Source organism: Rhinoderma darwinii (assembly GCF_050947455.1).
Source record: "Rhinoderma darwinii isolate aRhiDar2 chromosome 5 unlocalized genomic scaffold, aRhiDar2.hap1 SUPER_5_unloc_46, whole genome shotgun sequence".
Taxonomy (NCBI): Eukaryota; Metazoa; Chordata; class Amphibia; order Anura; family Rhinodermatidae; genus Rhinoderma; species Rhinoderma darwinii.
Window position 1 is genome coordinate 200,509 of NW_027461805.1, and position 22,674 is coordinate 223,182.

General features: G+C 47.7%; 15 non-coding genes across 15 annotated transcripts; all 15 read right to left on the minus strand.

Moving 5' to 3' along the window:
* Window positions 1-513: 513 nt before the first annotated feature.
* Window positions 514-704, minus strand: LOC142694568 (U2 spliceosomal RNA). Its single transcript, XR_012862766.1, has one exon. It is a non-coding gene; the product is annotated as a U2 spliceosomal RNA (small nuclear RNA).
* Window positions 705-1,996: 1,292 nt separating this feature from the next.
* On the minus strand, window positions 1,997-2,187 carry LOC142694569 (U2 spliceosomal RNA). Its single transcript, XR_012862767.1, has one exon. It is a non-coding gene; the product is annotated as a U2 spliceosomal RNA (small nuclear RNA).
* A 1,319-nt stretch (window positions 2,188-3,506) lies between these two features.
* On the minus strand, window positions 3,507-3,697 carry LOC142694570 (U2 spliceosomal RNA). Its single transcript, XR_012862768.1, has one exon. It is a non-coding gene; the product is annotated as a U2 spliceosomal RNA (small nuclear RNA).
* Window positions 3,698-4,985: 1,288 nt separating this feature from the next.
* On the minus strand, window positions 4,986-5,176 carry LOC142694571 (U2 spliceosomal RNA). The gene has a single exon (XR_012862769.1). It is a non-coding gene; the product is annotated as a U2 spliceosomal RNA (small nuclear RNA).
* Window positions 5,177-6,513: 1,337 nt separating this feature from the next.
* On the minus strand, window positions 6,514-6,704 carry LOC142694572 (U2 spliceosomal RNA). Its single transcript, XR_012862770.1, has one exon. It is a non-coding gene; the product is annotated as a U2 spliceosomal RNA (small nuclear RNA).
* A 1,284-nt stretch (window positions 6,705-7,988) lies between these two features.
* Window positions 7,989-8,179, minus strand: LOC142694404 (U2 spliceosomal RNA). The gene has a single exon (XR_012862647.1). It is a non-coding gene; the product is annotated as a U2 spliceosomal RNA (small nuclear RNA).
* A 1,296-nt stretch (window positions 8,180-9,475) lies between these two features.
* Window positions 9,476-9,666, minus strand: LOC142694573 (U2 spliceosomal RNA). The gene has a single exon (XR_012862771.1). It is a non-coding gene; the product is annotated as a U2 spliceosomal RNA (small nuclear RNA).
* Window positions 9,667-10,946: 1,280 nt separating this feature from the next.
* LOC142694575 (U2 spliceosomal RNA) lies at window positions 10,947-11,137 on the minus strand. The gene has a single exon (XR_012862772.1). It is a non-coding gene; the product is annotated as a U2 spliceosomal RNA (small nuclear RNA).
* Window positions 11,138-12,413: 1,276 nt separating this feature from the next.
* On the minus strand, window positions 12,414-12,604 carry LOC142694576 (U2 spliceosomal RNA). The gene has a single exon (XR_012862773.1). It is a non-coding gene; the product is annotated as a U2 spliceosomal RNA (small nuclear RNA).
* Window positions 12,605-13,900: 1,296 nt separating this feature from the next.
* On the minus strand, window positions 13,901-14,091 carry LOC142694578 (U2 spliceosomal RNA). Its single transcript, XR_012862775.1, has one exon. It is a non-coding gene; the product is annotated as a U2 spliceosomal RNA (small nuclear RNA).
* Window positions 14,092-15,367: 1,276 nt separating this feature from the next.
* Window positions 15,368-15,558, minus strand: LOC142694579 (U2 spliceosomal RNA). The gene has a single exon (XR_012862776.1). It is a non-coding gene; the product is annotated as a U2 spliceosomal RNA (small nuclear RNA).
* A 1,276-nt stretch (window positions 15,559-16,834) lies between these two features.
* Window positions 16,835-17,025, minus strand: LOC142694580 (U2 spliceosomal RNA). The gene has a single exon (XR_012862777.1). It is a non-coding gene; the product is annotated as a U2 spliceosomal RNA (small nuclear RNA).
* Window positions 17,026-18,305: 1,280 nt separating this feature from the next.
* LOC142694581 (U2 spliceosomal RNA) lies at window positions 18,306-18,496 on the minus strand. Its single transcript, XR_012862778.1, has one exon. It is a non-coding gene; the product is annotated as a U2 spliceosomal RNA (small nuclear RNA).
* Window positions 18,497-19,784: 1,288 nt separating this feature from the next.
* Window positions 19,785-19,975, minus strand: LOC142694582 (U2 spliceosomal RNA). The gene has a single exon (XR_012862779.1). It is a non-coding gene; the product is annotated as a U2 spliceosomal RNA (small nuclear RNA).
* A 1,296-nt stretch (window positions 19,976-21,271) lies between these two features.
* Window positions 21,272-21,462, minus strand: LOC142694583 (U2 spliceosomal RNA). The gene has a single exon (XR_012862780.1). It is a non-coding gene; the product is annotated as a U2 spliceosomal RNA (small nuclear RNA).
* Between the last annotated feature and the right edge of the window lie 1,212 nt (window positions 21,463-22,674).

Genomic DNA, 22,674 nt, shown 5'->3' on the forward strand with positions numbered 1-22,674 from the left:
TCTTACTTCTTCTTGAAATGTAGGGACGACAGTACATTCCATCACATCCATCTAGTGTACACAGGTAGGTCCATTGTGGCGGGCAGGCGAGCGGGCGGGCTGCTTTATTAGCTGTTTGCTGTTCCCCTACTCCACTCCACTATTTGACTGTTGTGCTGCATCAATCAATCAATCAATCAATCAATCAATCAATCAATCAATCAATCAATCAATCAGTGGCTGGCTCAGGTGCAGCTCTTTAACTTACCTAAAAGGGAGGGCGGAGAGAAGACAAGGAAGGTGAATGAGGTGTTCCAATGTGAAATGCCGGAAACACAGAAACACAGACGACACACAACAAGAGGTGGCAATCTATTCATTAATTGCATTTAATCAATGAGCTCATTATCACTCATGCATTGTCCAACAGGTGTTGAAATAATGGGATTAAAAGGGGAGATCCCTTCAGAAAGACAGAAACAATAGCAAAGACAAAAAACACTTTTGGAATCTGCTTTTAGTCAACACATAAGGAAAGGGTGCACCGGTCCTGGAAATACTGCAATACCAGGTCAATGCGTGGAGTGGACAGAGCAAGCTCTATTTCCATCTCCCTGTTCTAAAAATCCATTTAATATATGGTCCCCAGATAGGGGACGTATCAGATATTAAACTGATAAGAACAGATACTACACTTGATCTTAGCCAAAAGGCCGAGAAGCGATAACCCGAACGGGCCGCGCGTTGCCCGAGCCTGCCCGATACTGCTGTTCAGCCCTTGCAGCGATTCAGCCTACTTCTAGGCAATTCCATGGGGCCCTGCAGGCTCACACACTCACAGCTACACGGGAGGTGAATAAAGGCCGGAGAGGAAGCCAGACAGGATTTGCTTCTTTTGCTTGCACCACAATGCAGTGCTGAAAGAAGAGGAATCTACATAAAAACGCCTTCCTGGCAACGCCCAAATGCCATGCTGCCATGCAGATAAACACTGGCAGCGGCAGCAAGTGCATGCCCACAGCCACCCCTTGTTCCTTCACACCTTGTATCAGCTGTAATCCAGTCCAGTCCAGTGCTGCCTGCTGAGCAGCACTGACCAACACTGCCTGGGCCCAGGCTTTTATCTCTGAGGCCCCATTATGATGTCAGAAAGCTGGCTCTGGAATCCTGAGGGCTCCACTATGACACGTGCAAAGTTCCGTCTGAACTTTATATAAGACGGTGAGGCTCAGTCAGTCACTCAGTGTTGCCTGAGAGGGCAACACTGCAACAGCCAGCCGCCAGGCTGTCTTTTTTTTGCACAGCTAGTTGCCTCCAGGAGGCCACAAGAGGGAGACAAGGGACTGCAAAATGGAAAATAGGCATCCACCAACTTTACAGACAACTTCTCCTTGCTCCTACAACCTCCATCCTTGCACAGTTTGTTATTCTTCTAGGTAACATAGTAACAAATCCAAATTGCTGCTCTCTTTGTAGGCAAGCAAGGCTTTGTTGCAACTGCAATTCTTACTTCTTCTTGAAATGTAGGGACGACAGTACATTCCATCACATCCATCTAGTGTACACAGGTAGGTCCATTGTGGCGGGCAGGCGAGCGGGCGGGCTGCTTTATTGGCTGTTTGCTGTTCCCCTACTCCACTCCACTATTTGACTGTTGTGCTGCATCAATCAATCAATCAATCAATCAATCAATCAATCAATCAATCAATCAATCAATCAGTGGCTGGCTCAGGTGCAGCTCTTTAACTTACCTAAAAGGGAGGGCGGAGAGAAGACAAGGAAGGTGAATGAGGTGTTCCAATGTGAAATGCCGGAAACACAGAAACACAGACGACACACAACAAGAGGTGGCAATCTATTCATTAATTGCATTTAATCAATGAGCTCATTATCACTCATGCATTGTCCAACAGGTGTTGAAATAATGGGATTAAAAGGGGAGATCCCTTCAGAAAGACAGAAACAATAGCAAAGACAAAAAACACTTTTGGAATCTGCTTTTAGTCAACACATAAGGAAAGGGTGCACCGGTCCTGGAAATACTGCAATACCAGGTCAATGCGTGGAGTGGACAGAGCAAGCTCTATTTCCATCTCCCTGTTCTAAAAATCCATTTAATATATGGTCCCCAGATAGGGGACGTATCAGATATTAAACTGATAAGAACAGATACTACACTTGATCTTAGCCAAAAGGCCGAGAAGCGATAACCCGAACGGGCCGCGCGTTGCCCGAGCCTGCCCGATACTGCTGTTCAGCCCTTGCAGCGATTCAGCCTACTTCTAGGCAATTCCATGGGGCCCTGCAGGCTCACACACTCACAGCTACACGGGAGGTGAATAAAGGCCGGAGAGGAAGCCAGACAGGATTTGCTTCTTTTGCTTGCACCACAATGCAGTGCTGAAAGAGGAGGAATCTACATAAAAACGCCTTCCTGGCAACGCCCAAATGCCCTGCTGCCATGCAGATAAACACTGGCAGCGGCAGCAAGTGCATGCCCACAGCCACCCCTTGTTCCTTCACACCTTGTATCAGCTGTAATCCAGTCCAGTCCAGTGCTGCCTGCTGAGCAGCACTGACCAACACTGCCTGGGCCCAGGCTTTTATCTCTGAGGCCCCATTATGATGTCAGAAAGCTGGCTCTGGAATCCTGAGGGCTCCACTATGACACGTGCAAAGTTCCGTCTGAACTTTATATAAGACGGTGAGGCTCAGTCAGTCACTCAGTGTTGCCTGAGAGGGCAACACTGCAACAGCCGGCCGCCAGGCTGTCTTTTTTTTGCACAGCTAGTTGCCTCCAGGAGGCCACAAGAGGGAGACAAGGGACTGCAAAATGGAAAATAGGCATCCACCAACTTTACAGACAACTTCTCCTTGCTCCTACAACCTCCATCCTTGCACAGTTTGTTATTCTTCTAGGTAACATAGTAACAAATCCAAATTGCTGCTCTCTTTGTAGGCAAGCAAGGCTTTGTTGCAACTGCAATTCTTACTTCTTCTTGAAATGTAGGGACGACAGTACATTCCATCACATCCATCTAGTGTACACAGGTAGGTCCATTGTGGCGGGCAGGCGAGCGGGCGGGCTGCTTTATTGGCTGTTTGCTGTTCCCCTACTCCACTCCACTATTGGCTGTTTGCTGTTCCCCTACTCCACTCCACTATTTGACTGTTGTGCTGCATCAATCAATCAATCAATCAATCAATCAATCAATCAATCAATCAATCAGTGGCTGGCTCAGGTGCAGCTCTTTAACTTACCTAAAAGGGAGGGCGGAGAGAAGACAAGGAAGGTGAATGAGGTGTTCCAATGTGAAATGCCGGAAACACAGAAACACAGACGACACACAACAAGAGGTGGCAATCTATTCATTAATTGCATTTAATCAATGAGCTCATTATCACTCATGCATTGTCCAACAGGTGTTGAAATAATGGGATTAAAAGGGGAGATCCCTTCAGAAAGACAGAAACAATAGCAAAGACAAAAAACACTTTTGGAATCTGCTTTTAGTCAACACATAAGGAAAGGGTGCACCGGTCCTGGAAATACTGCAATACCAGGTCAATGCGTGGAGTGGACAGAGCAAGCTCTATTTCCATCTCCCTGTTCTAAAAATCCATTTAATATATGGTCCCCAGATAGGGGACGTATCAGATATTAAACTGATAAGAACAGATACTACACTTGATCTTAGCCAAAAGGCCGAGAAGCGATAACCCGAACGGGCCGCGCGTTGCCCGAGCCTGCCCGATACTGCTGTTCAGCCCTTGCAGCGATTCAGCCTACTTCTAGGCAATTCCATGGGGCCCTGCAGGCTCACACACTCACAGCTACACGGGAGGTGAATAAAGGCCGGAGAGGAAGCCAGACAGGATTTGCTTCTTTTGCTTGCACCACAATGCAGTGCTGAAAGAGGAGGAATCTACATAAAAACGCCTTCCTGGCAACGCCCAAATGCCCTGCTGCCATGCAGATAAACACTGGCAGCGGCAGCAAGTGCATGCCCACAGCCACCCCTTGTTCCTTCACACCTTGTATCAGCTGTAATCCAGTCCAGTCCAGTGCTGCCTGCTGAGCAGCACTGACCAACACTGCCTGGGCCCAGGCTTTTATCTCTGAGGCCCCATTATGATGTCAGAAAGCTGGCTCTGGAATCCTGAGGGCTCCACTATGACACGTGCAAAGTTCCGTCTGAACTTTATATAAGACGGTGAGGCTCAGTCAGTCACTCAGTGTTGCCTGAGAGGGCAACACTGCAACAGCCGGCCGCCAGGCTGTCTTTTTTTTGCACAGCTAGTTGCCTCCAGGAGGCCACAAGAGGGAGACAAGGGACTGCAAAATGGAAAATAGGCATCCACCAACTTTACAGACAACTTCTCCTTGCTCCTACAACCTTCATCCTTGCACAGTTTGTTATTCTTCTAGGTAACATAGTAACAAATCCAAATTGCTGCTCTCTTTGTAGGCAAGCAAGGCTTTGTTGCAACTGCAATTCTTACTTCTTCTTGAAATGTAGGGACGACAGTACATTCCATCACATCCATCTAGTGTACACAGGTAGGTCCATTGTGGCGGGCAGGCGAGCGGGCGGGCTGCTTTATTGGCTGTTTGCTGTTCCCCTACTCCACTCCACTATTTGACTGTTGTGCTGCATCAATCAATCAATCAATCAATCAATCAATCAATCAATCAATCAATCAATCAGTGGCTGGCTCAGGTGCAGCTCTTTAACTTACCTAAAAGGGAGGGCGGAGAGAAGACAAGGAAGGTGAATGAGGTGTTCCAATGTGAAATGCCGGAAACACAGAAACACAGACGACACACAACAAGAGGTGGCAATCTATTCATTAATTGCATTTAATCAATGAGCTCATTATCACTCATGCATTGTCCAACAGGTGTTGAAATAATGGGATTAAAAGGGGAGATCCCTTCAGAAAGACAGAAACAATAGCAAAGACAAAAAACACTTTTGGAATCTGCTTTTAGTCAACACATAAGGAAAGGGTGCACCGGTCCTGGAAATACTGCAATACCAGGTCAATGCGTGGAGTGGACAGAGCAAGCTCTATTTCCATCTCCCTGTTCTAAAAATCCATTTAATATATGGTCCCCAGATAGGGGACGTATCAGATATTAAACTGATAAGAACAGATACTACACTTGATCTTAGCCAAAAGGCCGAGAAGCGATAACCCGAACGGGCCGCGCGTTGCCCGAGCCTGCCCGATACTGCTGTTCAGCCCTTGCAGCGATTCAGCCTACTTCTAGGCAATTCCATGGGGCCCTGCAGGCTCACACACTCACAGCTACACGGGAGGTGAATAAAGGCCGGAGAGGAAGCCAGACAGGATTTGCTTCTTTTGCTTGCACCACAATGCAGTGCTGAAAGAGGAGGAATCTACATAAAAACGCCTTCCTGGCAACGCCCAAATGCCCTGCTGCCATGCAGATAAACACTGGCAGCGGCAGCAAGTGCATGCCCACAGCCACCCCTTGTTCCTTCACACCTTGTATCAGCTGTAATCCAGTCCAGTCCAGTGCTGCCTGCTGAGCAGCACTGACCAACACTGCCTGGGCCCAGGCTTTTATCTCTGAGGCCCCATTATGATGTCAGAAAGCTGGCTCTGGAATCCTGAGGGCTCCACTATGACACGTGCAAAGTTCCGTCTGAACTTTATATAAGACGGTGAGGCTCAGTCAGTCACTCAGTGTTGCCTGAGAGGGCAACACTGCAACAGCCGGCCGCCAGGCTGTCTTTTTTTTGCACAGCTAGTTGCCTCCAGGAGGCCACAAGAGGGAGACAAGGGACTGCAAAATGGAAAATAGGCATCCACCAACTTTACAGACAACTTCTCCTTGCTCCTACAACCTCCATCCTTGCACAGTTTGTTATTCTTCTAGGTAACATAGTAACAAATCCAAATTGCTGCTCTCTTTGTAGGCAAGCAAGGCTTTGTTGCAACAGCAATTCTTACTTCTTCTTGAAATGTAGGGACGACAGTACATTCCATCACATCCATCTAGTGTACACAGGTAGGTCCATTGTGGCGGGCAGGCGAGCGGGCGGGCTGCTTTATTGGCTGTTTGCTGTTCCCCTACTCCACTCCACTATTTGACTGTTGTGCTGCATCAATCAATCAATCAATCAATCAATCAATCAATCAATCAATCAATCAATCAATCAGTGGCTGGCTCAGGTGCAGCTCTTTAACTTACCTAAAAGGGAGGGCGGAGAGAAGACAAGGAAGGTGAATGAGGTGTTCCAATGTGAAATGCCGGAAACACAGAAACACAGACGACACGTGTTCCAATGTGAAATGCCGGAAACACAGAAACACAGACGACACACAACAAGAGGTGGCAATCTATTCATTAATTGCATTTAATCAATGAGCTCATTATCACTCATGCATTGTCCAACAGGTGTTGAAATAATGGGATTAAAAGGGGAGATCCCTTCAGAAAGACAGAAACAATAGCAAAGACAAAAAACACTTTTGGAATCTGCTTTTAGTCAACACATAAGGAAAGGGTGCACCGGTCCTGGAAATACTGCAATACCAGGTCAATGCGTGGAGTGGACAGAGCAAGCTCTATTTCCATCTCCCTGTTCTAAAAATCCATTTAATATATGGTCCCCAGATAGGGGACGTATCAGATATTAAACTGATAAGAACAGATACTACACTTGATCTTAGCCAAAAGGCCGAGAAGCGATAACCCGAACGGGCCGCGCGTTGCCCGAGCCTGCCCGATACTGCTGTTCAGCCCTTGCAGCGATTCAGCCTACTTCTAGGCAATTCCATGGGGCCCTGCAGGCTCACACACTCACAGCTACACGGGAGGTGAATAAAGGCCGGAGAGGAAGCCAGACAGGATTTGCTTCTTTTGCTTGCACCACAATGCAGTGCTGAAAGAGGAGGAATCTACATAAAAACGCCTTCCTGGCAACGCCCAAATGCCCTGCTGCCATGCAGATAAACACTGGCAGCGGCAGCAAGTGCATGCCCACAGCCACCCCTTGTTCCTTCACACCTTGTATCAGCTGTAATCCAGTCCAGTCCAGTGCTGCCTGCTGAGCAGCACTGACCAACACTGCCTGGGCCCAGGCTTTTATCTCTGAGGCCCCATTATGATGTCAGAAAGCTGGCTCTGGAATCCTGAGGGCTCCACTATGACACGTGCAAAGTTCCGTCTGAACTTTATATAAGACGGTGAGGCTCAGTCAGTCACTCAGTGTTGCCTGAGAGGGCAACACTGCAACAGCCGGCCGCCAGGCTGTCTTTTTTTTGCACAGCTAGTTGCCTCCAGGAGGCCACAAGAGGGAGACAAGGGACTGCAAAATGGAAAATAGGCATCCACCAACTTTACAGACAACTTCTCCTTGCTCCTACAACCTCCATCCTTGCACAGTTTGTTATTCTTCTAGGTAACATAGTAACAAATCCAAATTGCTGCTCTCTTTGTAGGCAAGCAAGGCTTTGTTGCAACTGCAATTCTTACTTCTTCTTGAAATGTAGGGACGACAGTACATTCCATCACATCCATCTAGTGTACACAGGTAGGTCCATTGTGGCGGGCAGGCGAGCGGGCGGGCTGCTTTATTGGCTGTTTGCTGTTCCCCTACTCCACTCCACTATTTGACTGTTGTGCTGCATCAATCAATCAATCAATCAATCAATCAATCAATCAATCAATCAATCAGTGGCTGGCTCAGGTGCAGCTCTTTAACTTACCTAAAAGGGAGGGCGGAGAGAAGACAAGGAAGGTGAATGAGGTGTTCCAATGTGAAATGCCGGAAACACAGAAACACAGACGACACACAACAAGAGGTGGCAATCTATTCATTAATTGCATTTAATCAATGAGCTCATTATCACTCATGCATTGTCCAACAGGTGTTGAAATAATGGGATTAAAAGGGGAGATCCCTTCAGAAAGACAGAAACAATAGCAAAGACAAAAAACACTTTTGGAATCTGCTTTTAGTCAACACATAAGGAAAGGGTGCACCGGTCCTAGAAATACTGCAATACCAGGTCAATGCGTGGAGTGGACAGAGCAAGCTCTATTTCCATCTCCCTGTTCTAAAAATCCATTTAATATATGGTCCCCAGATAGGGGACGTATCAGATATTAAACTGATAAGAACAGATACTACACTTGATCTTAGCCAAAAGGCCGAGAAGCGATAACCCGAACGGGCCGCGCGTTGCCCGAGCCTGCCCGATACTGCTGTTCAGCCCTTGCAGCGATTCAGCCTACTTCTAGGCAATTCCATGGGGCCCTGCAGGCTCACACACTCACAGCTACACGGGAGGTGAATAAAGGCCGGAGAGGAAGCCAGACAGGATTTGCTTCTTTTGCTTGCACCACAATGCAGTGCTGAAAGAGGAGGAATCTACATAAAAACGCCTTCCTGGCAACGCCCAAATGCCCTGCTGCCATGCAGATAAACACTGGCAGCGGCAGCAAGTGCATGCCCACAGCCACCCCTTGTTCCTTCACACCTTGTATCAGCTGTAATCCAGTCCAGTCCAGTGCTGCCTGCTGAGCAGCACTGACCAACACTGCCTGGGCCCAGGCTTTTATCTCTGAGGCCCCATTATGATGTCAGAAAGCTGGCTCTGGAATCCTGAGGGCTCCACTATGACACGTGCAAAGTTCCGTCTGAACTTTATATAAGACGGTGAGGCTCAGTCAGTCACTCAGTGTTGCCTGAGAGGGCAACACTGCAACAGCCGGCCGCCAGGCTGTCTTTTTTTTGCACAGCTAGTTGCCTCCAGGAGGCCACAAGAGGGAGACAAGGGACTGCAAAATGGAAAATAGGCATCCACCAACTTTACAGACAACTTCTCCTTGCTCCTACAACCTCCATCCTTGCACAGTTTGTTATTCTTCTAGGTAACATAGTAACAAATCCAAATTGCTGCTCTCTTTGTAGGCAAGCAAGGCTTTGTTGCAACTGCAATTCTTACTTCTTCTTGAAATGTAGGGACGACAGTACATTCCATCACATCCATCTAGTGTACACAGGTAGGTCCATTGTGGCGGGCAGGCGAGCGGGCGGGCTGCTTTATTGGCTGTTTGCTGTTCCCCTACTCCACTCCACTATTTGACTGTTGTGCTGCATCAATCAATCAATCAATCAATCAATCAATCAATCAATCAATCAATCAATCAATCAATCAGTGGCTGGCTCAGGTGCAGCTCTTTAACTTACCTAAAAGGGAGGGCGGAGAGAAGACAAGGAAGGTGAATGAGGTGTTCCAATGTGAAATGCCGGAAACACAGAAACACAGACGACACACAACAAGAGGTGGCAATCTATTCATTAATTGCATTTAATCAATGAGCTCATTATCACTCATGCATTGTCCAACAGGTGTTGAAATAATGGGATTAAAAGGGGAGATCCCTTCAGAAAGACAGAAACAATAGCAAAGACAAAAAACACTTTTGGAATCTGCTTTTAGTCAACACATAAGGAAAGGGTGCACCGGTCCTGGAAATACTGCAATACCAGGTCAATGCGTGGAGTGGACAGAGCAAGCTCTATTTCCATCTCCCTGTTCTAAAAATCCATTTAATATATGGTCCCCAGATAGGGGACGTATCAGATATTAAACTGATAAGAACAGATACTACACTTGATCTTAGCCAAAAGGCCGAGAAGCGATAACCCGAACGGGCCGCGCGTTGCCCGAGCCTGCCCGATACTGCTGTTCAGCCCTTGCAGCGATTCAGCCTACTTCTAGGCAATTCCATGGGGCCCTGCAGGCTCACACACTCACAGCTACACGGGAGGTGAATAAAGGCCGGAGAGGAAGCCAGACAGGATTTGCTTCTTTTGCTTGCACCACAATGCAGTGCTGAAAGAGGAGGAATCTACATAAAAACGCCTTCCTGGCAACGCCCAAATGCCCTGCTGCCATGCAGATAAACACTGGCAGCGGCAGCAAGTGCATGCCCACAGCCACCCCTTGTTCCTTCACACCTTGTATCAGCTGTAATCCAGTCCAGTCCAGTGCTGCCTGCTGAGCAGCACTGACCAACACTGCCTGGGCCCAGGCTTTTATCTCTGAGGCCCCATTATGATGTCAGAAAGCTGGCTCTGGAATCCTGAGGGCTCCACTATGACACGTGCAAAGTTCCGTCTGAACTTTATATAAGACGGTGAGGCTCAGTCAGTCACTCAGTGTTGCCTGAGAGGGCAACACTGCAACAGCCGGCCGCCAGGCTGTCTTTTTTTTGCACAGCTAGTTGCCTCCAGGAGGCCACAAGAGGGAGACAAGGGACTGCAAAATGGAAAATAGGCATCCACCAACTTTACAGACAACTTCTCCTTGCTCCTACAACCTCCATCCTTGCACAGTTTGTTATTCTTCTAGGTAACATAGTAACAAATCCAAATTGCTGCTCTCTTTGTAGGCAAGCAAGGCTTTGTTGCAACTGCAATTCTTACTTCTTCTTGAAATGTAGGGACGACAGTACATTCCATCACATCCATCTAGTGTACACAGGTAGGTCCATTGTGGCGGGCAGGCGAGCGGGCGGGCTGCTTTATTGGCTGTTTGCTGTTCCCCTACTCCACTCCACTATTTGACTGTTGTGCTGCATCAATCAATCAATCAATCAATCAATCAATCAATCAATCAATCAGTGGCTGGCTCAGGTGCAGCTCTTTAACTTACCTAAAAGGGAGGGCGGAGAGAAGACAAGGAAGGTGAATGAGGTGTTCCAATGTGAAATGCCGGAAACACAGAAACACAGACGACACACAACAAGAGGTGGCAATCTATTCATTAATTGCATTTAATCAATGAGCTCATTATCACTCATGCATTGTCCAACAGGTGTTGAAATAATGGGATTAAAAGGGGAGATCCCTTCAGAAAGACAGAAACAATAGCAAAGACAAAAAACACTTTTGGAATCTGTTTTTAGTCAACACATAAGGAAAGGGTGCACCGGTCCTGGAAATACTGCAATACCAGGTCAATGCGTGGAGTGGACAGAGCAAGCTCTATTTCCATCTCCCTGTTCTAAAAATCCATTTAATATATGGTCCCCAGATAGGGGACGTATCAGATATTAAACTGATAAGAACAGATACTACACTTGATCTTAGCCAAAAGGCCGAGAAGCGATAACCCGAACGGGCCGCGCGTTGCCCGAGCCTGCCCGATACTGCTGTTCAGCCCTTGCAGCGATTCAGCCTACTTCTAGGCAATTCCATGGGGCCCTGCAGGCTCACACACTCACAGCTACACGGGAGGTGAATAAAGGCCGGAGAGGAAGCCAGACAGGATTTGCTTCTTTTGCTTGCACCACAATGCAGTGCTGAAAGAGGAGGAATCTACATAAAAACGCCTTCCTGGCAACGCCCAAATGCCCTGCTGCCATGCAGATAAACACTGGCAGCGGCAGCAAGTGCATGCCCACAGCCACCCCTTGTTCCTTCACACCTTGTATCAGCTGTAATCCAGTCCAGTCCAGTGCTGCCTGCTGAGCAGCACTGACCAACACTGCCTGGGCCCAGGCTTTTATCTCTGAGGCCCCATTATGATGTCAGAAAGCTGGCTCTGGAATCCTGAGGGCTCCACTATGACACGTGCAAAGTTCCGTCTGAACTTTATATAAGACGGTGAGGCTCAGTCAGTCACTCAGTGTTGCCTGAGAGGGCAACACTGCAACAGCCGGCCGCCAGGCTGTCTTTTTTTTGCACAGCTAGTTGCCTCCAGGAGGCCACAAGAGGGAGACAATGGACTGCAAAATGGAAAATAGGCATCCACCAACTTTACAGACAACTTCTCCTTGCTCCTACAACCTCCATCCTTGCACAGTTTGTTATTCTTCTAGGTAACATAGTAACAAATCCAAATTGCTGCTCTCTTTGTAGGCAAGCAAGGCTTTGTTGCAACTGCAATTCTTACTTCTTCTTGAAATGTAGGGACGACAGTACATTCCATCACATCCATCTAGTGTACACAGGTAGGTCCATTGTGGCGGGCAGGCGAGCGGGCGGGCTGCTTTATTGGCTGTTTGCTGTTCCCCTACTCCACTCCACTATTTGACTGTTGTGCTGCATCAATCAATCAATCAATCAATCAATCAATCAATCAATCAGTGGCTGGCTCAGGTGCAGCTCTTTAACTTACCTAAAAGGGAGGGCGGAGAGAAGACAAGGAAGGTGAATGAGGTGTTCCAATGTGAAATGCCGGAAACACAGAAACACAGACGACACACAACAAGAGGTGGCAATCTATTCATTAATTGCATTTAATCAATGAGCTCATTATCACTCATGCATTGTCCAACAGGTGTTGAAATAATGGGATTAAAAGGGGAGATCCCTTCAGAAAGACAGAAACAATAGCAAAGACAAAAAACACTTTTGGAATCTGTTTTTAGTCAACACATAAGGAAAGGGTGCACCGGTCCTGGAAATACTGCAATACCAGGTCAATGCGTGGAGTGGACAGAGCAAGCTCTATTTCCATCTCCCTGTTCTAAAAATCCATTTAATATATGGTCCCCAGATAGGGGACGTATCAGATATTAAACTGATAAGAACAGATACTACACTTGATCTTAGCCAAAAGGCCGAGAAGCGATAACCCGAACGGGCCGCGCGTTGCCCGAGCCTGCCCGATACTGCTGTTCAGCCCTTGCAGCGATTCAGCCTACTTCTAGGCAATTCCATGGGGCCCTGCAGGCTCACACACTCACAGCTACACGGGAGGTGAATAAAGGCCGGAGAGGAAGCCAGACAGGATTTGCTTCTTTTGCTTGCACCACAATGCAGTGCTGAAAGAGGAGGAATCTACATAAAAACGCCTTCCTGGCAACGCCCAAATGCCCTGCTGCCATGCAGATAAACACTGGCAGCGGCAGCAAGTGCATGCCCACAGCCACCCCTTGTTCCTTCACACCTTGTATCAGCTGTAATCCAGTCCAGTCCAGTGCTGCCTGCTGAGCAGCACTGACCAACACTGCCTGGGCCCAGGCTTTTATCTCTGAGGCCCCATTATGATGTCAGAAAGCTGGCTCTGGAATCCTGAGGGCTCCACTATGACACGTGCAAAGTTCCGTCTGAACTTTATATAAGACGGTGAGGCTCAGTCAGTCACTCAGTGTTGCCTGAGAGGGCAACACTGCAACAGCCGGCCGCCAGGCTGTCTTTTTTTTGCACAGCTAGTTGCCTCCAGGAGGCCACAAGAGGGAGACAAGGGACTGCAAAATGGAAAATAGGCATCCACCAACTTTACAGACAACTTCTCCTTGCTCCTACAACCTCCATCCTTGCACAGTTTGTTATTCTTCTAGGTAACATAGTAACAAATCCAAATAGCTCCTCTCTTTGTAGGCAAGCAAGGCTTTGTTGCAACTGCAATTCTTACTTCTTCTTGAAATGTAGGGACGACAGTACATTCCATCACATCCATCTAGTGTACACAGGTAGGTCCATTGTGGCGGGCAGGCGAGCGGGCGGGCTGCTTTATTGGCTGTTTGCTGTTCCCCTACTCCACTCCACTATTTGACTGTTGTGCTGCATCAATCAATCAATCAATCAATCAATCAATCAATCAATCAATCAATCAATCAATCAATCAGTGGCTGGCTCAGGTGCAGCTCTTTAACTTACCTAAAAGGGAGGGCGGAGAGAAGACAAGGAAGGTGAATGAGGTGTTCCAATGTGAAATGCCGGAAACACAGAAACACAGACGACACACAACAAGAGGTGGCAATCTATTCATTAATTGCATTTAATCAATGAGCTCATTATCACTCATGCATTGTCCAACAGGTGTTGAAATAATGGGATTAAAAGGGGAGATCCCTTCATGAAGACAGAAACAATAGCAAAGACAAAAAACACTTTTGGAATCTGCTTTTAGTCAACACATAAGGAAAGGGTGCACCGGTCCTGGAAATACTGCAATACCAGGTCAATGCGTGGAGTGGACAGAGCAAGCTCTATTTCCATCTCCCTGTTCTAAAAATCCATTTAATATATGGTCCCCAGATAGGGGACGTATCAGATATTAAACTGATAAGAACAGATACTACACTTGATCTTAGCCAAAAGGCCGAGAAGCGATAACCCGAACGGGCCGCGCGTTGCCCGAGCCTGCCCGATACTGCTGTTCAGCCCTTGCAGCGATTCAGCCTACTTCTAGGCAATTCCATGGGGCCCTGCAGGCTCACACACTCACAGCTACACGGGAGGTGAATAAAGGCCGGAGAGGAAGCCAGACAGGATTTGCTTCTTTTGCTTGCACCACAATGCAGTGCTGAAAGAGGAGGAATCTACATAAAAACGCCTTCCTGGCAACGCCCAAATGCCCTGCTGCCATGCAGATAAACACTGGCAGCGGCAGCAAGTGCATGCCCACAGCCACCCCTTGTTCCTTCACACCTTGTATCAGCTGTAATCCAGTCCAGTCCAGTGCTGCCTGCTGAGCAGCACTGACCAACACTGCCTGGGCCCAGGCTTTTATCTCTGAGGCCCCATTATGATGTCAGAAAGCTGGCTCTGGAATCCTGAGGGCTCCACTATGACACGTGCAAAGTTCCGTCTGAACTTTATATAAGACGGTGAGGCTCAGTCAGTCACTCAGTGTTGCCTGAGAGGGCAACACTGCAACAGCCGGCCGCCAGGCTGTCTTTTTTTTGCACAGCTAGTTGCCTCCAGGAGGCCACAAGAGGGAGACAAGGGACTGCAAAATGGAAAATAGGCATCCACCAACTTTACAGACAACTTCTCCTTGCTCCTACAACCTCCATCCTTGCACAGTTTGTTATTCTTCTAGGTAACATAGTAACAAATCCAAATTGCTGCTCTCTTTGTAGGCAAGCAAGGCTTTGTTGCAACTGCAATTCTTACTTCTTCTTGAAATGTAGGGACGACAGTACATTCCATCACATCCATCTAGTGTACACAGGTAGGTCCATTGTGGCGGGCAGGCGAGCGGGCGGGCTGCTTTATTGGCTGTTTGCTGTTCCCCTACTCCACTCCACTATTTGACTGTTGTGCTGCATCAATCAATCAATCAATCAATCAATCAATCAATCAATCAGTGGCTGGCTCAGGTGCAGCTCTTTAACTTACCTAAAAGGGAGGGCGGAGAGAAGACAAGGAAGGTGAATGAGGTGTTCCAATGTGAAATGCCGGAAACACAGAAACACAGACGACACACAACAAGAGGTGGCAATCTATTCATTAATTGCATTTAATCAATGAGCTCATTATCACTCATGCATTGTCCAACAGGTGTTGAAATAATGGGATTAAAAGGGGAGATCCCTTCAGAAAGACAGAAACAATAGCAAAGACAAAAAACACTTTTGGAATCTGCTTTTAGTCAACACATAAGGAAAGGGTGCACCGGTCCTGGAAATACTGCAATACCAGGTCAATGCGTGGAGTGGACAGAGCAAGCTCTATTTCCATCTCCCTGTTCTAAAAATCCATTTAATATATGGTCCCCAGATAGGGGACGTATCAGATATTAAACTGATAAGAACAGATACTACACTTGATCTTAGCCAAAAGGCCGAGAAGCGATAACCCGAACGGGCCGCGCGTTGCCCGAGCCTGCCCGATACTGCTGTTCAGCCCTTGCAGCGATTCAGCCTACTTCTAGGCAATTCCATGGGGCCCTGCAGGCTCACACACTCACAGCTACACGGGAGGTGAATAAAGGCCGGAGAGGAAGCCAGACAGGATTTGCTTCTTTTGCTTGCACCACAATGCAGTGCTGAAAGAGGAGGAATCTACATAAAAACGCCTTCCTGGCAACGCCCAAATGCCCTGCTGCCATGCAGATAAACACTGGCAGCGGCAGCAAGTGCATGCCCACAGCCACCCCTTGTTCCTTCACACCTTGTATCAGCTGTAATCCAGTCCAGTCCAGTGCTGCCTGCTGAGCAGCACTGACCAACACTGCCTGGGCCCAGGCTTTTATCTCTGAGGCCCCATTATGATGTCAGAAAGCTGGCTCTGGAATCCTGAGGGCTCCACTATGACACGTGCAAAGTTCCGTCTGAACTTTATATAAGACGGTGAGGCTCAGTCAGTCACTCAGTGTTGCCTGAGAGGGCAACACTGCAACAGCCGGCCGCCAGGCTGTCTTTTTTTTGCACAGCTAGTTGCCTCCAGGAGGCCACAAGAGGGAGACAAGGGACTGCAAAATGGAAAATAGGCATCCACCAACTTTACAGACAACTTCTCCTTGCTCCTACAACCTCCATCCTTGCACAGTTTGTTATTCTTCTAGGTAACATAGTAACAAATCCAAATTGCTGCTCTCTTTGTAGGCAAGCAAGGCTTTGTTGCAACTGCAATTCTTACTTCTTCTTGAAATGTAGGGACGACAGTACATTCCATCACATCCATCTAGTGTACACAGGTAGGTCCATTGTGGCGGGCAGGCGAGCGGGCGGGCTGCTTTATTGGCTGTTTGCTGTTCCCCTACTCCACTCCACTATTTGACTGTTGTGCTGCATCAATCAATCAATCAATCAATCAATCAATCAATCAATCAGTGGCTGGCTCAGGTGCAGCTCTTTAACTTACCTAAAAGGGAGGGCGGAGAGAAGACAAGGAAGGTGAATGAGGTGTTCCAATGTGAAATGCCGGAAACACAGAAACACAGACGACACACAACAAGAGGTGGCAATCTATTCATTAATTGCATTTAATCAATGAGCTCATTATCACTCATGCATTGTCCAACAGGTGTTGAAATAATGGGATTAAAAGGGGAGATCCCTTCAGAAAGACAGAAACAATAGCAAAGACAAAAAACACTTTTGGAATCTGCTTTTAGTCAACACATAAGGAAAGGGTGCACCGGTCCTGGAAATACTGCAATACCAGGTCAATGCGTGGAGTGGACAGAGCAAGCTCTATTTCCATCTCCCTGTTCTAAAAATCCATTTAATATATGGTCCCCAGATAGGGGACGTATCAGATATTAAACTGATAAGAACAGATACTACACTTGATCTTAGCCAAAAGGCCGAGAAGCGATAACCCGAACGGGCCGCGCGTTGCCCGAGCCTGCCCGATACTGCTGTTCAGCCCTTGCAGCGATTCAGCCTACTTCGAGGCAATTCCATGGGGCCCTGCAGGCTCACACACTCACAGCTACACGGGAGGTGAATAAAGGCCGGAGAGGAAGCCAGACAGGATTTGCTTCTTTTGCTTGCACCACAATGCAGTGCTGAAAGAGGAGGAATCTACATAAAAACGCCTTCCTGGCAACGCCCAAATGCCCTGCTGCCATGCAGATAAACACTGGCAGCGGCAGCAAGTGCATGCCCACAGCCACCCCTTGTTCCTTCACACCTTGTATCAGCTGTAATCCAGTCCAGTCCAGTGCTGCCTGCTGAGCAGCACTGACCAACACTGCCTGGGCCCAGGCTTTTATCTCTGAGGCCCCATTATGATGTCAGAAAGCTGGCTCTGGAATCCTGAGGGCTCCACTATGACACGTGCAAAGTTCCGTCTGAACTTTATATAAGACGGTGAGGCTCAGTCAGTCACTCAGTGTTGCCTGAGAGGGCAACACTGCAACAGCCGGCCGCCAGGCTGTCTTTTTTTTGCACAGCTAGTTGCCTCCAGGAGGCCACAAGAGGGAGACAAGGGACTGCAAAATGGAAAATAGGCATCCACCAACTTTACAGACAACTTCTCCTTGCTCCTACAACCTCCATCCTTGCACAGTTTGTTATTCTTCTAGGTAACATAGTAACAAATCCAAATTGCTGCTCTCTTTGTAGGCAAGCAAGGCTTTGTTGCAACTGCAATTCTTACTTCTTCTTGAAATGTAGGGACGACAGTACATTCCATCACATCCATCTAGTGTACACAGGTAGGTCCATTGTGGCGGGCAGGCGAGCGGGCGGGCTGCTTTATTGGCTGTTTGCTGTTCCCCTACTCCACTCCACTATTTGACTGTTGTGCTGCATCAATCAATCAATCAATCAATCAATCAATCAATCAATCAATCAGTGGCTGGCTCAGGTGCAGCTCTTTAACTTACCTAAAAGGGAGGGCGGAGAGAAGACAAGGAAGGTGAATGAGGTGTTCCAATGTGAAATGCCGGAAACACAGAAACACAGACGACACACAACAAGAGGTGGCAATCTATTCATTAATTGCATTTAATCAATGAGCTCATTATCACTCATGCATTGTCCAACAGGTGTTGAAATAATGGGATTAAAAGGGGAGATCCCTTCAGAAAGACAGAAACAATAGCAAAGACAAAAAACACTTTTGGAATCTGCTTTTAGTCAACACATAAGGAAAGGGTGCACCGGTCCTGGAAATACTGCAATACCAGGTCAATGCGTGGAGTGGACAGAGCAAGCTCTATTTCCATCTCCCTGTTCTAAAAATCCATTTAATATATGGTCCCCAGATAGGGGACGTATCAGATATTAAACTGATAAGAACAGATACTACACTTGATCTTAGCCAAAAGGCCGAGAAGCGATAACCCGAACGGGCCGCGCGTTGCCCGAGCCTGCCCGATACTGCTGTTCAGCCCTTGCAGCGATTCAGCCTACTTCTAGGCAATTCCATGGGGCCCTGCAGGCTCACACACTCACAGCTACACGGGAGGTGAATAAAGGCCGGAGAGGAAGCCAGACAGGATTTGCTTCTTTTGCTTGCACCACAATGCAGTGCTGAAAGAGGAGGAATCTACATAAAAACGCCTTCCTGGCAACGCCCAAATGCCCTGCTGCCATGCAGATAAACACTGGCAGCGGCAGCAAGTGCATGCCCACAGCCACCCCTTGTTCCTTCACACCTTGTATCAGCTGTAATCCAGTCCAGTCCAGTGCTGCCTGCTGAGCAGCACTGACCAACACTGCCTGGGCCCAGGCTTTTATCTCTGAGGCCCCATTATGATGTCAGAAAGCTGGCTCTGGAATCCTGAGGGCTCCACTATGACACGTGCAAAGTTCCGTCTGAACTTTATATAAGACGGTGAGGCTCAGTCAGTCACTCAGTGTTGCCTGAGAGGGCAACACTGCAACAGCCGGCCGCCAGGCTGTCTTTTTTTTGCACAGCTAGTTGCCTCCAGGAGGCCACAAGAGGGAGACAAGGGACTGCAAAATGGAAAATAGGCATCCACCAACTTTACAGACAACTTCTCCTTGCTCCTACAACCTCCATCCTTGCACAGTTTGTTATTCTTCTAGGTAACATAGTAACAAATCCAAATTGCTGCTCTCTTTGTAGGCAAGCAAGGCTTTGTTGCAACTGCAATTCTTACTTCTTCTTGAAATGTAGGGACGACAGTACATTCCATCACATCCATCTAGTGTACACAGGTAGGTCCATTGTGGCGGGCAGGCGAGCGGGCGGGCTGCTTTATTGGCTGTTTGCTGTTCCCCTACTCCACTCCACTATTTGACTGTTGTGCTGCATCAATCAATCAATCAATCAATCAATCAATCAATCAATCAATCAATCAATCAGTGGCTGGCTCAGGTGCAGCTCTTTAACTTACCTAAAAGGGAGGGCGGAGAGAAGACAAGGAAGGTGAATGAGGTGTTCCAATGTGAAATGCCGGAAACACAGAAACACAGACGACACACAACAAGAGGTGGCAATCTATTCATTAATTGCATTTAATCAATGAGCTCATTATCACTCATGCATTGTCCAACAGGTGTTGAAATAATGGGATTAAAAGGGGAGATCCCTTCAGAAAGACAGAAACAATAGCAAAGACAAAAAACACTTTTGTAATCTGCTTTTAGTCAACACATAAGGAAAGGGTGCACCGGTCCTGGAAATACTGCAATACCAGGTCAATGCGTGGAGTGGACAGAGCAAGCTCTATTTCCATCTCCCTGTTCTAAAAATCCATTTAATATATGGTCCCCAGATAGGGGACGTATCAGATATTAAACTGATAAGAACAGATACTACACTTGATCTTAGCCAAAAGGCCGAGAAGCGATAACCCGAACGGGCCGCGCGTTGCCCGAGCCTGCCCGATACTGCTGTTCAGCCCTTGCAGCGATTCAGCCTACTTCGAGGCAATTCCATGGGGCCCTGCAGGCTCACACACTCACAGCTACACGGGAGGTGAATAAAGGCCGGAGAGGAAGCCAGACAGGATTTGCTTCTTTTGCTTGCACCACAATGCAGTGCTGAAAGAGGAGGAATCTACATAAAAACGCCTTCCTGGCAACGCCCAAATGCCCTGCTGCCATGCAGATAAACACTGGCAGCGGCAGCAAGTGCATGCCCACAGCCACCCCTTGTTCCTTCACACCTTGTATCAGCTGTAATCCAGTCCAGTCCAGTGCTGCCTGCTGAGCAGCACTGACCAACACTGCCTGGGCCCAGGCTTTTATCTCTGAGGCCCCATTATGATGTCAGAAAGCTGGCTCTGGAATCCTGAGGGCTCCACTATGACACGTGCAAAGTTCCGTCTGAACTTTATATAAGACGGTGAGGCTCAGTCAGTCACTCAGTGTTGCCTGAGAGGGCAACACTGCAACAGCCGGCCGCCAGGCTGTCTTTTTTTTGCACAGCTAGTTGCCTCCAGGAGGCCACAAGAGGGAGACAAGGGACTGCAAAATGGAAAATAGGCATCCACCAACTTTACAGACAACTTCTCCTTGCTCCTACAACCTCCATCCTTGCACAGTTTGTTATTCTTCTAGGTAACATAGTAACAAATCCAAATTGCTGCTCTCTTTGTAGGCAAGCAAGGCTTTGTTGCAACTGCAATTCTTACTTCTTCTTGAAATGTAGGGACGACAGTACATTCCATCACATCCATCTAGTGTACACAGGTAGGTCCATTGTGGCGGGCAGGCGAGCGGGCGGGCTGCTTTATTGGCTGTTTGCTGTTCCCCTACTCCACTCCACTATTTGACTGTTGTGCTGCATCAATCAATCAATCAATCAATCAATCAATCAATCAATCAATCAATCAATCAATCAATCGGTGGCTGGCTCAGGTGCAGCTCTTTAACTTACCTAAAAGGGAGGGCGGAGAGAAGACAAGGAAGGTGAATGAGGTGTTCCAATGTGAAATGCCGGAAACACAGAAACACAGACGACACACAACAAGAGGTGGCAATCTATTCATTAATTGCATTTAATCAATGAGCTCATTATCACTCATGCATTGTCCAACAGGTGTTGAAATAATGGGATTAAAAGGGGAGATCCCTTCAGAAAGACAGAAACAATAGCAAAGACAAAAAACACTTTTGGAATCTGCTTTTAGTCAACACATAAGGAAAGGGTGCACCGGTCCTGGAAATACTGCAATACCAGGTCAATGCGTGGAGTGGACAGAGCAAGCTCTATTTCCATCTCCCTGTTCTAAAAATCCATTTAATATATGGTCCCCAGATAGGGGACGTATCAGATATTAAACTGATAAGAACAGATACTACACTTGATCTTAGCCAAAAGGCCGAGAAGCGATAACCCGAACGGGCCGTGCGTTGCCCGAGCCTGCCCGATACTGCTGTTCAGCCCTTGCAGCGATTCAGCCTACTTCTAGGCAATTCCATGGGGCCCTGCAGGCTCACACACTCACAGCTACACGGGAGGTGAATAAAGGCCGGAGAGGAAGCCAGACAGGATTTGCTTCTTTTGCTTGCACCACAATGCAGTGCTGAAAGAGGAGGAATCTACATAAAAACGCCTTCCTGGCAACGCCCAAATGCCCTGCTGCCATGCAGATAAACACTGGCAGCGGCAGCAAGTGCATGCCCACAGCCACCCCTTGTTCCTTCACACCTTGTATCAGCTGTAATCCAGTCCAGTCCAGTGCTGCCTGCTGAGCAGCACTGACCAACACTGCCTGGGCCCAGGCTTTTATCTCTGAGGCCCCATTATGATGTCAGAAAGCTGGCTCTGGAATCCTGAGGGCTCCACTATGACACGTGCAAAGTTCCGTCTGAACTTTATATAAGACGGTGAGGCTCAGTCAGTCACTCAGTGTTGCCTGAGAGGGCAACACTGCAACAGCCGGCCGCCAGGCTGTCTTTTTTTTGCACAGCTAGTTGCCTCCAGGAGGCCACAAGGGGGAGACAAGGGACTGCAAAATGGAAAATAGGCATCCACCAACTTTACAGACAACTTCTCCTTGCTCCTACAACCTCCATCCTTGCACAGTTTGTTATTCTTCTAGGTAACATAGTAACAAATCCAAATTGCTGCTCTCTTTGTAGGCAAGCAAGGCTTTGTTGCAACTGCAATTCTTACTTCTTCTTGAAATGTAGGGACGACAGTACATTCCATCACATCCATCTAGTGTACACAGGTAGGTCCATTGTGGCGGGCAGGCGAGCGGGCGGGCTGCTTTATTGGCTGTTTGCTGTTCCCCTACTCCACTCCACTATTTGACTGTTGTGCTGCATCAATCAATCAATCAATCAATCAATCAATCAATCAATCAATCAATCAATCAATCAGTGGCTGGCTCAGGTGCAGCTCTTTAACTTACCTAAAAGGGAGGGCGGAGAGAAGACAAGGAAGGTGAATGAGGTGTTCCAATGTGAAATGCCGGAAACACAGAAACACAGACGACACACAACAAGAGGTGGCAATCTATTCATTAATTGCATTTAATCAATGAGCTCATTATCACTCATGCATTGTCCAACAGGTGTTGAAATAATGGGATTAAAAG